This window comes from Haliaeetus leucocephalus, unplaced genomic scaffold, assembly GCF_000737465.1.
Source record: "Haliaeetus leucocephalus isolate CR32 unplaced genomic scaffold, Haliaeetus_leucocephalus-4.0 Scaffold848, whole genome shotgun sequence".
Lineage (NCBI taxonomy): Eukaryota > Metazoa > Chordata > Aves > Accipitriformes > Accipitridae > Haliaeetus > Haliaeetus leucocephalus.
In genome coordinates, this window is record NW_010973284.1 from 148,632 (window position 1) to 166,653 (window position 18,022).

Sequence of the window (18,022 nt, forward strand, 5' to 3'; positions counted from 1 at the left end):
TGTAACTAGCTTTTCTGATGAATGTTCAGAAATGACCTTTACTATTTCTTTGACCCAGAAAAATCAAGGTGTAGGAGAGACTTGGCATATTTACTCTTTGCAGTGGGTTGAAACACTCTGGTCATTTTGCCCTGGGTTCTACAAGGTTCATTGGTAAATACACATTTATACAGAACTGCTCTTTTTCTTCCCAAACTTAAAAAAAAAAATCCCTCAGTCTCTGTGGATGGTTTATACAGGTTTAGTTGACTTCCACGCATCACGGCCATCCGATTAGGATGTTATCAGCAGCCGTTAGAGGAAAAGGGAAAAACGCAACCGCTGTCCTGCACCCCGCCTGTGCCCCCTGCAGCGTGGTCCTGTGCCCCAGACCCGTAGCAATCTGCGAGTGCTGGGGGAAGACTTGAGCAGCCTGACTGGGCTTTGCTCGAGCTTTGGGTTTCTTCGATCTGAGGATAAAGAATAAGTCGTTTCTTTTGGGTCAAGCCTTCCGCTGAACTCCTCCACCCAGCAAACATCCCTGCTCGTCTCCCTCCCACGTTAACTCTTTCACTGTGGCATCCCCATTGCGCAGTGGGTTCAGCTCCGTCCGTAGGTTGGCGGTAACTTGATTTCTCGCAAAATATCTGTGGTGGATTTTTCCATAAGATTTGGCTCCATGCTTATACTCCATTTGCTTGGAATTAAACATACAGAGTCTTATTTAGAGCCTGCACGAATATCCACCGGGTTTCAGTGCGCAGGAAGCCTGTTATGTCAGCCTGGGGTCAGTGCAGACTTGTTTCCTTCAGCAGAGCTTCCGGGGCTTTTAATTTTCACATCTAATTGAAAGAATCTTTGCTTTTTGCTTTCTTCCTCCACTTCTTGTGAAAATTATGAAGAGAAACTCACAGACCTTGCTGCCAGCCTGTGCTTTTGTTTCCTAATGATGAACCTAAGACATGCGTTTCCAGCTCTTCTGACTATTTCTGACTATTTACATTCCTACGGCCTCTAAAATCAGTTCCTTGCCCTCTTGGGCACACGTACTCTGGCAGCATTTCAGGTTGTAATTATACTGGCAAGAAGAGATGGTGGGGAAGCTGGTTAATGTCAAGGTCTGCTGGAGGGCAGAATCCCGATTTCAAGCCATCCCACTAAATTAAAGTTTGTGGGTTTTTATTCAGAGCTCAAGCCAAGATCCTTAAGCTTCAGAAAACAAACATGCCGCTGTAATGTAAACCGATTTCCAGGCAAATTCCTTCGACACCAGTGCTGGATGCAGAATAGATCCCAACTGATCTTCAAGTAAGTTGTGCCTTTAAAGAGCCGGAGCTCCCAGCTGTGCTCGGCGGTGGGTGTCACTCCGCACAGCAGCCCGGAGACACACGCAAGCACTTTCTGCTCCACATCCAGCCTCTCCTGCTCTGATACAATAACGAAATCCTGCTGGCAGAGAATATTGTGAACATCAGCTCTTGCTGCCCTGCTCTATACCTGTTGCTACTTCCCAGCTTGCAACACAAAGAGAGAGTATTTTCCCCTCCTGGGATGCATGTAGTATATTCAGAAATTCTTGTTCTGCTAGAGATGGGAACGCACAGATTTTGTTTCCAAATATTAGCCAAATTAAACGTGTGACTCCTGGTTACAGGCTGATTGATGAGAGGCACATGATGTAAGGAAAGGAAGCGATGCTACTGACAGCGAGGGGTTAGGGAGGGTTTGGAAGATGACTCCCGGGGGAAAAGACTTCATTGTATTTCAGAGTGCAACCGAACACATGATAGATTTAATATATGATTATTACAAATTAACCATAAATTGAAACCCAGACAGTTTCCCGTTCAAGGAGGCGGAGATGGAATATTAAGTACTTCATGCAATTATGAGGAATTGTTTCCATTTGGCATAAATCATTCTCCAGTCTCCATTATCTGCCCGTAAAAAGCACAAGTGTCTTGGCTTCTCCATATAAATAACTTCCTTCAAAATTATTCTTGCAGGGTCTATGAGTGATGGGCTAATCCTGTTATGAGATTGTAATGCCAAATTACATATTCAGACTGGAATGATACTATTTAAACTACTTTACAGATGAAGAGCATAACCATAGTTTTTCATTTCATACATTTTTTCCCTGTTAGTGCCTAATATCATTTACACAGACAAGGCTGTCAGTAATAGACAATGCCATCGGTAATCCATGTACAATGCTCGAGCTCCTGTAGTATCAAACTTCCCGCAGATATACCAGATTATATTTTGGTATCTATGCACATACGGAGTATGATCTAAAGTAGCGAACAGGACCCGAGATACGCCGCTAACTAGGTGATCAGCTGCAAAACCAGCCAGTTTGTTACACTGAGGCAAACCATTGCCACAGCCAAGAGGGATATTTCTGCTTGACCCTTACCACTATTTTTCACAGCTTATAAAAGCAGACCTCAAAGTAAAGCTGTCCTGTGAAGATGTGCTGGGCAGAAAAATACATGGGTGCTCAGTAGAAGAGAAAAGCTGTGATTTACAGTCAGAGGGGTATCCCTCGGAGTATGAAATGTCTGCCCTAAGGAGCAAAGAAAATGGCATCAGGTCCAACCAGCAGAAGAGATGCCTCACCTGCCCTCTCCACCCGTAGAGCACACGGCTGTGAAAAGCTCCAGCACTGCGCTTCGTTTGAGCTGGCCTTGTATTCGCTCCAAACTTTCTGATGGAGCCAGGACAATATGCTGACAAAGTGGGAATTCTTTATGGAGAGTGTCCGGATCACCTATGCAGTAGGTATGCAGTTACAGCTGGGATCGGCTTGGAAGCCACTGGCATGTGAAGAACTACAGAAGTAAGCTCGTATTCATTACTCACCCTTCATTACCTAATTTTTGGAAGGAGAGAGCATTAAAAAATAAAATGCGAGATCAAGTTTTGCAGTCAACACTGATCTCTAACAATGATTTTTCTGCTGTTAAAAATATGCTGCCTGGGTATTTCAAGGAGATTGGGCAGAGTAGCACATCCCAAAGTAAAGGAGTGTCTTTAATAAAGTGTGTTTGTCTGTATTTCTTTCAGGAAAGCAAAATTACTCTTCAATTTTCTGTCATACAGAGATATTCAGGAAATGCAATGAATCAGAGATAGAAACTTAAAAAAATGATAATGAAAGTTTGAATAGCTGCTCTTGGTTAAACACTAGAAACACTAAGATAAAATTGATAGACCTGACTTGGTCCAACTATTATGGCATGACCTAATGTGCCTTTACATTAGCTGCTAGGAAATTATTTTTGTCATACTTGAATATTTATCACAACAAACTTTGATTTACAAGTGATAGAAAACCTACAGAAGTCAGTTTGCTCTACAGAGAGATGCTACTAATTATACAGTGTACTAACAAATACATTTACAAAAGAGCCACTTAACTATCAGAATTGATAACGATGATTTCTTTAAAATCCACAATTTAAAATAAAACACATAAAAATGTATAAAATGCTATATAGATTTCTCTATATGTAGCTTTATAATTAGTCTGAATAGCTAGTTATACCTATTTCTAAATAGAGTTAGCTAGTACAAGATGAATGGGAATTTGTCAGCTCCCTGGCTTTCCACACATGTCGCTTAACAACAATACCAAGCTCACATTTCAGTTTTCGCAGTAGATGATAAATCTCTTCACCAAATCTGAAATGCTTTCAGATCTATGAATGAAAGGTATAGCTAGATAAATCTAGGGGATCTTGGAAATGACAGGCGATGGACCATGACAAAGGGTTTCCTTTTCAAGGCTTTGGGTCCCAGACAGATGGAAACCAGTGGGAATTCTTCTTCTGATGGCTCTGCAAATTCCTGTTTCAGGAGAGAGGAGGAGAGGACTGCTGGCAACATGAGGTTTTAATCAAGAGACTAAGGCGGCCACGGCAAACTTGATCAAAACGGATAGATATTGAACACAGACCTCAGCGATGCACAGAGGAGGCTTCAGGTTTGTGCCCCCACCTCAGGCAGAATCGCTCCCAGTTTCTGCCGATGCAAGTTGCTGGCTTCCAAAAACATATTTTGCTTCATAAAGGTGGTTTGGGGGCTAAAAAGCTAGTGTTTTTAAAGCTTCTTGTCCTCTGACTGGTTTAAGTGCTAAGAATTGCTCTCACGGGTCTGGCGATCAGTACATCGGGCTCTGAGGTTTACAAATGTGCGTACCAGTTCGGGCACGTCCTCACCAGTGAACATTTTGCTTGCCTGAACCTAGATCACGTTTGTGAAGAAAGCCCAGACACAGCAGGCACGGAGAGCCTGGCCAGCAGCATTTCCAAGCTGGTACAGAGGAAGAGCTCTCCTACCCTGAAACCATGAATTTCCCTTCCGTTCTCCCAAAAATATGTGAGTAGCAAAACATATGGCAAAACTCAGTTCGTGAATCACCGCGGTGGTAAAAGATTATTTTAGCAGAGGCAGATGCGCTCAGCGGTGTTGTGCTATGAGTAGATTGGCTTTAGAGGGATGTCCTACAGCCGCAGTGCAATCCGCGCCAGAAAAATCCCTTTAACGCCTTGTTTCCCTTCCCTGGTGCAGTTCTTGCAAGCTCTTACCAAAGCCAGCAGGCAATTTCTGGTAGCGATGCAGCGTGTTGTCTACTTTTCAGAAAAATGTAAACTTTTACAAATTATCTGGAAGGAAGCTCGTCCTCTAAACTCACCTGACAATCAGGCTTCCATGTAATGGTTTCAAAACTTCCTCCTCCTCCTCCTTCCCGCTAATTGAATCATAGATGTACTAGTTTAACAGGTTTAAAAAATACAGTCCAAGTTCTTCAGTCTTAAGGTTAGGGTTCATGTCATTGAACTTTTCTGATGTATCAGAAAAATAAGTATATTTTCAAGTCACTGCTCTCATTCCAAGGCAAAGCAATAAAAGTCGTTTCCACCAATGTCCTCTCAATGCATCACAGAGGTGCAAAAAAGCACTTGAAGCAAAGTGACCAAAATCAGTGTATTAAAAATTTGTACTGACAAGCCTGTCTTCATTACTGAAGGAATGAAAGCACCAGGATGAAATTAGATAATTTTTTTTTAAAGGTTAACAAAGTGCTTTACGCTATTGAAAGTTGATCATGAGACATTTTTCCTGCAAGACCTGGATCCACATCCTGACAGAGAAGCCTACCCCTCCAATTTAGTGTCTCCAAGCACTCCCCCCCAGCTTGTTTCAGTCTTTTCTCTCTTGTCATTTGCAGATCCTTCTCCTTACACTCTTTCAGAGCCCCATGTGCTCCCCACTTCATCTCAAAGGGTGACCCCCCCATCTACCTTCCTCCTGTTGCCCTCGCACCACTTCTGTGCTCACCCAACCCTACACTGACTCTCCAGTTCACTGCAGGGGCAAAAACCCTTGCTTTCTGAAAGAAAGCAGTCTGGGTTTGATAGGGTTTTGGGTTTTTTTGCTGTTCATACAATTCACTTTCTACCAATTCAATGACCTATGAGGTCAGATAAGCATCTGTGTTGGTACCAGAGGAGGGACAGGAGCAAGGAGGAGAGGAGAACCAGCCCTCGTGATGGCACCCAGCTATTAAACCAGCCGAGCTGAGCACGCATGCAGGGTAGCAAGGAAATACCTTCATCTTCAGCCAGAAACACAACCGCCGATTGATACAGAACAACTGACAGTCAAGACGGCAGCTGTGATGTACTGACGTCAGCACAAATTGCATGTATATGAAAGATACCATGAGGTCTTTGCAATCGCCCGAGGCAGAAAGAATTGCTTTTATTTGAAAAAAATGAGCACTGCTGGACCAAGTTCCTCTCAAGTTAAAAACAAGAGATGAAAAAGAGCATGAACTCACAGCACCAGCTAAGTGTTCAGGCCTGCCCACCTCCAGCATCACACAACCCTTACGAGGATCCCTGTGACAATTCCCATCTTCCAGAGGAATAGGAATAAGCTGCCTTGCATTTGGCAGGGGAGGGATGGAGGAGTGCAAACAGGAGAAATCCATCCTCGAGCTTTTGCACGCGAACTTGCTCACGTAAAATGTCTCTTGATCCACGTGGCTTTCTATGCTGGAAGTATAACGAAATCTAGACCATGGGTTTTCCTTCTCTAGATGAGTTTTTCTCTTGTATGATTTAAAATAACATGACATATAGGGGATGAGATTGAACACCATCTTATTATATCCCCAGGACAGACATTTTTACATTTACATATATGGAAGAAAAGACAAGGAGCAAATAAACATTAAAATGTCAGCAAATTGTGGACTAGCTAGTTCAGGTTTTTCTCTGCAAGCTCATGATGGAGAGATCATACTGTAAGAGTGGGGCAAAGAAAAAACCCAAACCACAGGAGATGTTATTACAGCAAACCATTTAGGCAGCTCCAGACACGTACGCAGTGCTTTACAAACATAGGATGGGGCACCTCTCCCCTGCAGTTCTCATCACCCGACAGATACCATAAACACAGGGCATGAAAAACAGAGTGGGGAAAGAGTAAGGGGTGGGGGGAAGTGTGGAAAAATGAATAGCAAGGAAAGTGAAGAGGAACTATTGTTGAAAGAATTGGATGTTGGAGAAAGTTTTGAAGGGGAGAGAAATTTTAGTGGCGGAAAGACTAACCCAGGCTAAAACCTGTCTCGACACAGGAATATTGTGCAGCTTACACACAAGAATTGCAGTGAATTGCTCTATTCTCAACCATCCTAATGGCTCAAGCCTTCAATTCCCTTCTCTCTCCTTCCTGTGTTATAAACCAGGCACCCGAAAGATGATTCCAGGAAATCACAGACTTTTCTTTGTGACCAAATACCTTTTTATTCAGGAAGAGAGAGAGGTCCTTGGTGGAGATTTGGGATATTTCCTCTATTTTGTGGCTGAGGCTGTAGCTGTTTGATTGGGATTTTTTGTAAAGACCCTTTAATGATCCTATAACCTCTGGCTGCAAACACTTAGTAGTTTGTTTCACTATATACGATGTACTTTGAAATACCAGCTCACCCTAATACTCCTGCCAAACACAGAGGAGACCATAAGGCTTTCCACACCAAAAAAAGAACCAAATGCAAGCCGTGCAAACAGCACAGACCTTGCTGCATCCAAGCAAGGTGTTTTCCATGAGGAACAAGAGCCCAAACACTGACTTGGATAACATCCTTCCCAATCCCACAGCAGGGCCAGAAACGTTCACTCAAGTCTATATGATGCCTCTTAAGAAAATACTGAGCACACAAAAGAGTCATAATTGATTAGAACAAACAGAAATGTTCTTTCTGCTTCCAGTGTATGTCTTTCCTACTTCTTTTTCCTGCTCATTTTCCCTCTATATCTGCCAATACCTGCAAGCAGAGCTGAAGACATTCAAAATTAAATTAAATCTCCCTAGAATGCAGGGATGAGCAAATGGGCTTCTGGGAACAGAGTTTGCTACCAACCTGCCAGTCGGGTGTTATCACATCCCCCCACAGCTAAGTGAACCTTCTTTGCTTCCTCAAGCCTTCCCTCAAAAGCCAATCAATTTCCATTAGCATAAAATTATCCTAATGAAGAACTGGGCCCACTGACTTTGCAGTAAGCCTTTGCAGCTGTAAGGATGCTGGGGACATTATTATAGGATCCTTTCTCCCCATCAGGTGTGGGCAGATCCTATCAGTTGGTTCCCGTGTGGGTGAGCGACTGCAAAAAAGTCAGGGCGCCAGATCTCCAGATCCTCACGCTAAATGGCTGAACCGAGATTTAAGCTTAACAAAAGAACTTCTAAAAATCTAAAGCGCTTCTGGCCAGCTCTGCTGTCCCTCCCCAGCTCCACGTCAGCTTTTCCTGCAGCCTTTACAGCTGCTGCAGACAGGCATCCTCCCCTTGGGAGAAGTTAATCATTTAACAACAGCCTTGGCAGGCTTCACCTGAGCTGTTATTTTGCCCACAGCTCTCCCTCCCGCTTCGTGGTAGCCTGCTCCTTGCTGTGGCTCTCTAGAAAAAGCAGCTGGGCTTCATTACTTCTTAAATCTTATTTTGAGGAAGTGGCACAGAAATGTCTCATTTACGTTTCTTCCCCGTTCTCCACGCTGGGTGGTTTTGCCTCTGCCTCTTGCTTTAACGCTGATAACGGCAATTACAGCCACCTCGGTGGCTACGGAACACCTGGCTCAAGACCCCTATCAGCACAAATGACTTTGAATCAAAGGTAGTAAAATAAGAGCCTCTCCTTCCCGGTGGGAGCTGGCAAGGGTGGGAGGGAGCAGAATCCAGCTGTGGCAGCGAGGGGCTGCCAGACACGGGGGCTCAGGGCCGACGAGCCCAATTCTGCTGCAGATAGGCAAGAAGGAGAGCACATCCCACCTAACGAGCGACGGCTCTGCCCCAGAAAGCTCTGGTGTTCGGTTTAGGGGACACGTCTGCTCCCTGCCACACACTAATGACGTGGAGGGTGACTGAAGGGACCCTCTCCCCTTCCAGCTCTCTGCGTACATCTGGGCACAATCTGGCTCTCGTTTAACTCCGTCGGACTTCAGCTGCTGGGTTCAAAAAGGAAAAGGTCTGTGCTTTGTCATCGACTTTTGAGCACAGGAAGATATTCTGTTCTCCTTAAAAGACAGAGGTGCATCTTTGGAAACAGAGGGCTAGAACTGGCACTGCTCCATCCAGCTAATGCAAATACATCCATTTACTCCAATTAGGATCTGGTTACTGCAATAGTATACATCAGTGCATTTTAAAAATATCATACCGTTAGGTAGAGTCTAGGTTTGCATGTGTTAGTATCATTGCACCGCAAAGGAGACTGAGAGCTTTAAATCTTTAACTACCCCCTTTTTTTAGCCTTACACAGGAAGGGAAAAGTAGCACACATGGTAAATCAAAAGATGTACATCAATTCACTTTTAAAATTTAACTAGTTCATTCAGTTATTTCAAAAGCCTTTGAATGAAATGCCTAATAAAACCAAATTGTACTGCGAGCAGCAGCAGAACTAACAGAGCATTTCTAACAGGTTTGTGTCTATAGCCCCATCCTTCCACCCAATGCATCACTCCGAGCTCTCTTCCCATGGTCTTCGGCAATACTAGCAGTTCCCCTCCTGCATCCTTTAACCCTTCTCAGCTTCATTTCTGCAGCTAAATTAATGGATAAGGAGAGGGAGTTTGCAAAAGATTTCATGCATGTTACCGAGTCAAACCAGAGGCGTTTAGGTATGGATAGCAATACAGAACTCTTAAGTTGCAATTTTCACCCATAGCTGTTGAAGACTTCTGAGATGCCAGAGTGATTATCTCCCTTCTTACATTTTGGGAAAATGTAGTACCGAGAAGCAGGGTCCTTGCTTGATACTCCTGGCCTCCAGCAGAGGCACGAAAACGGCTTTCATCTTCCTAACCCCATACTCTAGCCTCTGAAACATTTCTTTTATATATATATAAAAGGGAATAATTTTCCCATTTTCTCCACCCACGTTACTCCTTGACATGGAGGTAGTGTTGAATATTGTCAGGAGGTTTTATAGCAAGAGCTTTGAGATTATATGATTTTTGTTTCTTTGCTTTGTGGACCTTTTCTTTGGGCTTAATCTAAGCCACGCTGTCTCTAAAGCCAGCTCAGTCCTGGTGCCAGGAGGCTGAACAGACTTTCCCAGGAGGCAGAGTATGGTCCAAAAAGACATGGAGGCAATGGAGATGGGGCTGATAGACCTGAATGGTTTTGTGCAGGGTGATACCACTCCATTTATCTGCATTCTTCTCCTAACTGCAATATGGCAACCTCTCAATGTTACAAAAGAAAACTGACTGCGTTCACTGAAATTAATGCAGATTTACTAACAATTTGGGCTAAGCTTAAATCATATTTTTCAGCGAATAAATTAGTTGTATTTGAATTTTCCTTCACCTTTCTTTTGGCTGCAGGCAAAAACATCTTCTGTAATAGCATTCACATTTTTAATGTTTTCAAAGTATGTGTGAGGCTCTGTCATGAACACTGTTAGCACTCCGTGGCAACTCTACAGAGAACTCTTTTTTGAGTGCCAGACACGTACTCCTTAGAGAAAGGGGAAGATGTTCTGCCAAATGAGTGTCTTCTTGTGACTTACTCAGCATCTTATTTGTTTTATATTTAGGGTCACAGCCTGGCAGCTGCTACCCTCCACACACTGTTATGCAAAAACTTGAAATAATTCTGTTACTCTTGAGGGGTTCCTTTGGGTTTTACGCTGATGCGGTTTGGGGTACGATACCATCACTAGTATTAGAAGCAGCAGTGTTGGTGGATGCTGCAGTCCGTCCCTGGGGGATTTAGGTAATGGTTTCTGTTTCTTCCAGTGACCGTGACTAAGTGAATTCACCTCTTCTAGCTTCAGCTTTGGAGATGATGCTTTCTCTCATAAAGGATGTGTGATGCTTTTCTATGTACTGTCATTGGAAATTGCAGCTTTCACTTCAGTTTGCAACTTGCAAGAATTAATAGAGTTTTACTTAAAATCAATTTAGAATGGTGGGCAAGGACAAAACTGTGCTGGATTCAGCACAGCACAAAGAATACCTGCCCCGAGGAGATGCTTTTGCTTGTCTTCGCTCCTGCATTTTTCTTTTTATTTCACTAATCAATCACCAATGGCCATTATGTCAGCTTGGCTTCTTCTGACATACATACACTGGTATAATTCCCGGTATGAATGGATGATTGGCTGAGGAGGGGATCTGGGTGCTGTCTCCGGAGCCTGGCCTTTCTTTCCCATTGTATGTGCCTTCCTCTCTTGCCGACAGCTGATCAGACAGTGGTGTGGAATGTGCTATTTAATTTCTCTGCAATGAATCCACCAGCTCTGCCCTGTCATTGCAATTAGTCATACCCTCTCAGCGCATTATAATCCTCACGTATCGCATCTCGCCAAGTCGTTCCTATAGTGTTAGGAACAAAGCTCGCTCACGAACGTCGCGAAAGAGAAGCATCCAGAGGAAGTGACTGCCAGGCGCCGCGTTTGGTGAGAAGCACCAGAAATAGGCAATTTGATCTAACCTTAACCTACAGTTAGAAATTAAGAACGTGCTGGTGTCTGCTGTGAATGCAGGACTATGAGGTCAGGATAAAACCTTCCTCTGCCTGCTCCGAGCTGGGCACGAGGTACAACTCGTCAACAAGTAGGCAGAGGGCAAGAAAGGCTCTTGCACCGAATTGCGGTCAGCGAGAAAGCAATGGTGTAAGCCCAATTTTCATGTCAGTATATCCCCAGCTATGCCTTACTGCGCAGGTTTGATCCACGCTGTGTAACATTGAACTCAAGGCAAGTACAGTCAAACGAAAGCCGACCTTAACATGCAGAACCTAGCAGTTTTCTTCTTCAAAGGCTGCCCTAAGAGGTACGCTTAGGGGTGTTCGCACCCCTTCTTAGTTGTATTTCCAGGGCAGCTTAATTCCTCAATCCTTAATGACATATTAAATGCTACTAGATTATTCAGTCTGTGTCTACGCTAAACTTTAATACCTACTCATTTGACCACTGAAAGCAGGAAAATTGGCATCTGTTAGTTGTGGGAATGTAGATTATGATTCATCACAGAGTTTTAGCCCAGAAAATGACAAGGGTAATAGTTATCACAAACCACCATGCACAGTAATGACAGACAGCTGTTGCGGTAATAACAGACCAATCAATAATTCATTTGATATTCTTTGTGCAATTAATCATGATAAATTAATGTGGCTTTAGTGTGGCACTACATGCATTTCCTGGGCTCTCCGATGTAATTTAACAATTAATGTGCCATCATTTTAAATTGCAGCTGTCCTTGCTCTGCAGACACACGGAAATCATCAGAGCCGCAACATCCAACAGAGATGGGATAATAGTTGGAAAGCTTTCAAAGACTTGGGTTCTGGGAGGCTCATCTGCCCAGCTATGAGCATTTTGGTTTTGTCCCCCACCCTCTTCCCAATCTATTTAGGACTATTACTGTCTTCAGGGCAGAAGAACATTGCCTGCACCCAAGGAAGGCTGATTGCTCATTTGCTGACACTAACTACTTTTTTATTAACCACCAGAAATGTATGCGTTCAGGTTGTTTAAACTACTATACTCAAATACATTGAAGAAGCAGCATTAGCTGTATCTAAGGGATGATTAAATACAGACAAAAGCTAGAGAAGTTGTAAAGTTGTTCTTAACTCACCCATCACACTGAAAGACTAGGTTTTTTCATTAACAGCAAGCACTGCAGAGGAAAGCTCTTTTACACTCTCTTTAGAGCTGCTAAACTGGTCAGATTAAAAGGTTCCTAGCCATCTCTTGCAGAAGTGACACACCTGTGGAAGGTATTTTGGGGAGGGGCTGAAAACCAGATTCAGGATGCCCTATGGGTTAGTACTAGGGTCTTGCTATCAGAACAGGGAACACTGTTCTCAGGAAAACAAAATAAAACAGAATGACTGCCTCCCTAGTCACATCCCAAAACGTGGGGCTCCATAAGAAGGCCATGTGGCTTCCATAGAGGGTCCGAGGAGCGTTCCCCGGCTATCTCAGAGCTAAACTAAGAGTTTCCAAAATCCTGACTCAATGGTGTAGAAGAGCAGCACGCAGGGGTGGCTGCTCCCCCTGCAAAGCGATGCAGCCCCAGCTGGCTGCTTTTCGGAACAGCTGGGAGAGAGAAGGGGCAAGGTAGGAACTGACAGAGGTTCCTTACAGGCTTGGGCTTCACTTCAAGGCAAATCCTGCAACCTTTAGGGCTATTCACACCAGCAACCGACAAAACAGGGACCTGGCCTCAAGATTTTAAGATCATTCCTTATTTTATTTTCTATTTAAAAAACAAACAAGCCAACCAACACAAAAGAACCAGGCAGCCTAACTTTAGCATAAAGCACTTTGCCTTGGGCATCAATCTAATTAAGAATTTGTTCACGCCTCTTTCTTATGCTTAGAGTCAAATGAAAGATTTGTTTGATTTAGCTGCTTTGCAAACAACCCATATAAACTTCTGCCATTCTCTCACCTCCCTTTCAAGTGCCATCTTTTTGTCCTTGGATGCTCTAAATTATTAACATATTTTACAGTGTGCTCAAGATAAAAGAGATCTTTCAACTTTCATTCTCTCACCCCTTGGTTGAGCCAGTCATGTTGTTTCTCACTGGATACCTTTGATCAACCTGCTTGTCGGATGTTAAACCACAGGACACCCCTAGTGAGAAAAGGCTCAGGAGGAAGCCTTTCAGCAATCCCTTGCCATCAGAATTTTCTGCTGAGCTAGGGCAGCACTTTGAAGTCACCTAAGCTTACGGCCAGGCTCTGAGAGAGGTCACCCTTAACGTTAAGAAAAGCATAATTACAAAAAGGAGCACACGTTTGTTATAAACATCTTATGAACCTAAATAGGCAGTGAAATACATATGGTTACAAAAACCCTACCAGTGGAAGTTCCTACCAGGATAACAAACGGTTTATTGTCTTGTTTGATTCCAGGATTGGTCTCACTACAAACAAGGTCTTCTGTACTTTCCTAACACCTTCTAAACTATTTTTCAACCTGTCCTTAATATGAAATGTCACTGTGATACAGTAATACGGAGCAAGTAATACCTTCCTCTGCATGTAACCCTGCTGGTTTTCTCATCATTATTTAGAGAATAGTATTCAGAATGAGAATAGCACAAGCTAGTCCATAGAAAGTACAGCAGAGAGGACACAAAGCACCTTCAGCTCCATGTGAGCGTGTCTATTCACATCACTGATCTATATTACAGACTGCAGACAGCGTACGGTCTCTGCTAAACTTCGGTGCTTATTTACAAACATGAATTTGAAGCTGTGTAACAGCACTGTCAGATATCCACACGCAAAAATAAGAGACCGTGTCTCCCGCTGCCCCCTTTATGGCCCCTTCGGTGCAGCCACAGGGACTCGTGTATTTTCTCTCATTGATTCCTTACGGTGCTCATCAGCACAGTACCCAGTTTCTTCGGGCACAGTACTTTCTGAGGGGCTGCACGATGTCTATACATTTAACACTTATTTGGGATGGTAGCGTTCAGCGTAACCCTTCTGCCAGTGCCCTTCGAGCCAGTGATCGCCCAGACCAAAAGTTCCCCAAACAAGCAGAGTGCGTGCACCAAAACCCCAGCAATGAGGCAATTCCTTCGGCATTGACCGAGCCATCCCAAAGGCAGTCTTCTGCAGGGGCTTCTCCCTCTCAGGGAGACTACACGTTGCCTGTTGAAAAGCCGGCGAGCCTTTATATAGACTATTGTAAGCAGAACTATAGCTTTTGGCAGCTGACACTCAAACGAGGAGCTTCTGGAAGCAGGCGGTGTGTGCTGGGCAGGGGCACGGGGCCATCTACAGGAGAAGGAGCTCCAGCAAGAGAAAAAAGAGCTCCAGCAAGAGAAAGAGCTCCAGCAAGAGAAAGAAGAGCTCCAGCAAGAGAAAGAACTCCAGCAAGAGAAAGAAGAGCTCCAGCAAAAGAAACTGCAGCCTTGGTGTGTGCATCTGCAGCAGCTTTGGCGAGGTCAGGTTTACACCTCTGGCTAAAGCCAAAAGAGGTCTGGAGAGGATCTGCTGTCGATTAGTTTTTCTACAGGTATTTGATAAAAAGGGAGTGAAAAATTTTCTGCGTTAATGGAACCACCGTGGGATACACACTGCTTTTTTTTTCTCATAGCAGGCACGCACAGGTTGAACTATGCTCTGCCTGTAATATGTCAGACGAAGCAAGGGGCACAGGTAAGAGCTCATAAAGAAGTGTGAAATTTAAAGGACTGCAGTTCAGCATCCCATTACCCTGTACACGGGAAAATCTGGAGCTGGATTTTCATTAGAGAAGATGTGAGCTATTTGTAGCTGGAGATAATTTTCCACATGTGGTCAATAGGATTAAAGTGATACAATCTGCTTCCAGACTGAAGTATGAACTACAGCTTCACTCAGTTATATACTGTTTGCATTCCTGGCTGCAAATCGTTCCTAGAAAGGCACTATCAAAGATACGGTACAGTGACCTTCCATCCCTTCGGATGCCTGTCTTACAGAGCCAATACCTGTTCAGATCTAGTTCATGTTTTGTGCCGGCTGATTATGAATACCTCTTGTAGACCAAGAAAGTTTCTTAGTTTTTCCAGATGTACATGTATAGGTCTATACAGGATGCAGCATTGTCCCTCGTTTACCAAAGCCCTAGTTATGTTCCTTGCCCGATTTAAGCAGGTGTCAGAACATAACAGAGATTGTGTCCTGGTTTCAGCTGGGATAGAGCTAATTTTCTTCCTTGTAGCTGGTATAGTGTTATGTTTTGGATTTAGTATGAGAATAATGTTGGTAACACGCTGATGTTTTCAGCTGTTGCTCAGTAGTGTTTAGACTAAGTCAAGGATTTTTCAGCTTCTCAAGCCCAGCCAGCAAGAAAGCTGGAGGGGCACAAGAAGTTGGCACAGGACAGAGCCAGGGCACCTGACCCAAACTGGCCAAAGGGATATTCCACACCATGTGATGTCATGCCCAGTATACAAACTGGGGGGAGTTGGCTGGGGGGGGGCACAGATCGCTGCTTGGGAACTGACTGGGCATCGGTCAGCGAGTGGTGAGCAATTACACTGTGCATCACTTGTTTTGTACATTCACATTATTGTAGTAGTATTATTATTATTACCATCATCATGATCATCATTATTTTCTTCCTTTCTGTCCTATTAAACTGTTCTTATCTCAACCCACAGGTTTTACTTTTTTCCTATTCTCTCCCCCACCCCACTGGGTGGGGGGGCAGCGGGCGAGCTGCTGCACGATGCCTAGTTGCTGGTTGGGGTTAAACCACGACAGATTGTAATACACACAAGATATAATAATTCCTCAGGTATTGCAAGGCTAATGTGAGAATTTTCTCAGCAAAGAGAGTTTATTGATAAGTTCCGAGGCTCCTGCTTTGCTTCAGAAACAGTACAATATTTTCGGAGCATGACCAGACAGGCTATGAACATGCAAGCACATCACAGAAACAAATTATGGTCCAGACTTTACCATCCTCATAGGTAAAAGAGAGAGGTCAAATGAGAAGGAAGTCTCAGAAAGGTGAAATAACTGGACTGTGGTCATGCCATAGCGGCACAGCCGGGAAAAGAAAACAGATTATCTGTCCTCCAGTCCTGTGCTCTTTTCTTAGAGCCTGATGCTTGCAAGCACAGGTCTACATGCATGTCCAACGTTTTTAGTCTTTCAGGACCATCCTTATGGGCATGAAAATCACAAGATACCTGTTACTGAGAAGAAATTTCATGTGTGTGCATTTGACACACACATGCAGAGAGCAAGGCATGGAGCGGGGTTGCTTTATGGCAGCTACTCTGTTTGCCGTGTCACTTAGGGACCAGGTTTCAGAGGTGGGACACTCGTCTCTTTCTTATCTCTAAGTATTCCGATAATAAGTATTTCTGAAGTTTTATTACACAACTGACATCTCTAACGGATTCCTACAGCAAAGTGCTTGTGTCTTTCATCATTCTGCTTCAGTCCTATGGGTTGTTTGTTTATAGGACACAGTGTACAAGTATAAAAGACACTTAGATGTCTCTTTAGGCACTGTACAGACTGAAAAAACACATTTCTTTTGTAATCACAGAGATCATCTGTGAATTTGTAACACTGTGGCTCTTGTTTACTTAATGAGAGTACCAGTACCTGGCTGGCTCTTGAAACTTGAGCCTGGATCCAAGCTGGATGAATTTTTACTGTCCTGTCTCCCTGCATGTCATTTACCCTTTTTGTAGGTCTCAGCACAGCTGTGTGCGTTACTTAGTGATGGCTACGACGGATAAGCCCAGAAGAGATAAGAGACATCTACAGTTCTTTTAGGAAAACTACAATACGCCGCATTCAGACGTTTCACATCCAGTGCAAAGACCAGGAGAACACAGAAAGTTTGGAGTGCAAAATTAGCATTGCTGGGTTTTCAATTCTGAACACAACCATAGCCTGACTTTAACATAAGCAACAGCAGCTTCTCACTCAATAGATATGCTCTCCTGTGCATTCAAAACTACATGTTTCTTCATAGTAGTTCCTATGTCTTGTCATTGCTCTAGGCCCAGCAGAGGTTTGAAGACCTAAAAATACTGAGCTATTTAGACAATAAGATCCAAAAAATTACACAGCAGCAAGCCACCAAGGGCAAGAGGAAGATACAAATCCTGGTAAGAAGCCAAGCGTGCATGCACAAAACAGATTCTTATTTTCCATTCCTACTCAATCTCTGACTGAAGCTGTTAGCACCGTGCTGGCAAAACAAACAAAAAACCAAACCAACCCCAACTGAAGATTTGCCTGGTCGGAAAGGTACAAAAATCCTTAGATTGTTTAAAAGGTAATAAAGTACTTGCTTATCTGTACATGCAGTCTCCCTGATTTAATCATGTAATCTTTTGTTAGAGAATTATTCCAGGCTACGAGACCATCCGCTTCTTTCCCGCATCATTCCTCTTGGTTGTCCTGTCCGTCTTCATCAGCTCTTTGCCTTTCTGATCGGAGCTCAGGCACATCTATGGTTTGAAACAAGGAAGATCAATAATGACTGAAGGAAACGAAGTACAGCAGGAAGGAGTCGAAAGGATGCTTCTAAAACAAGCCAAAACATATTTTTCATTTTAAATGCAGGCCCGAATTTGTCATAATACATGAAGCCGCATCTGCTGGGAATGCACAGGGAACATGCAGATTCACATGTACTATAAATAGAAAAGTATCTGTATAACAAGTTGCAGAATAATGTAATAAACTACATTTTTCATCTGTCTGACGGCTCTGCCTGAAATCTGGCCACTAATCCATTTAAACTCAAACTTTATAGATTCTTCCAAACTCTTCTGGAAAATTGCTTTTTAACCTGTCAAAAAAAAAGTTTCTTTCTGAGGCTCTGAATGATGATGTTGTGTTCTGAATGAGTGAAATATCCTTTCCACCACTCCCAGCATTATCAATATTAACGATTCTGTCAGCAGGATTCCCATTTGCTCTTTTATAGCTCTAGGACTCTGCTGTGTTAACAGTATTATAATTTGTTTTTGTCAGTTAAGTA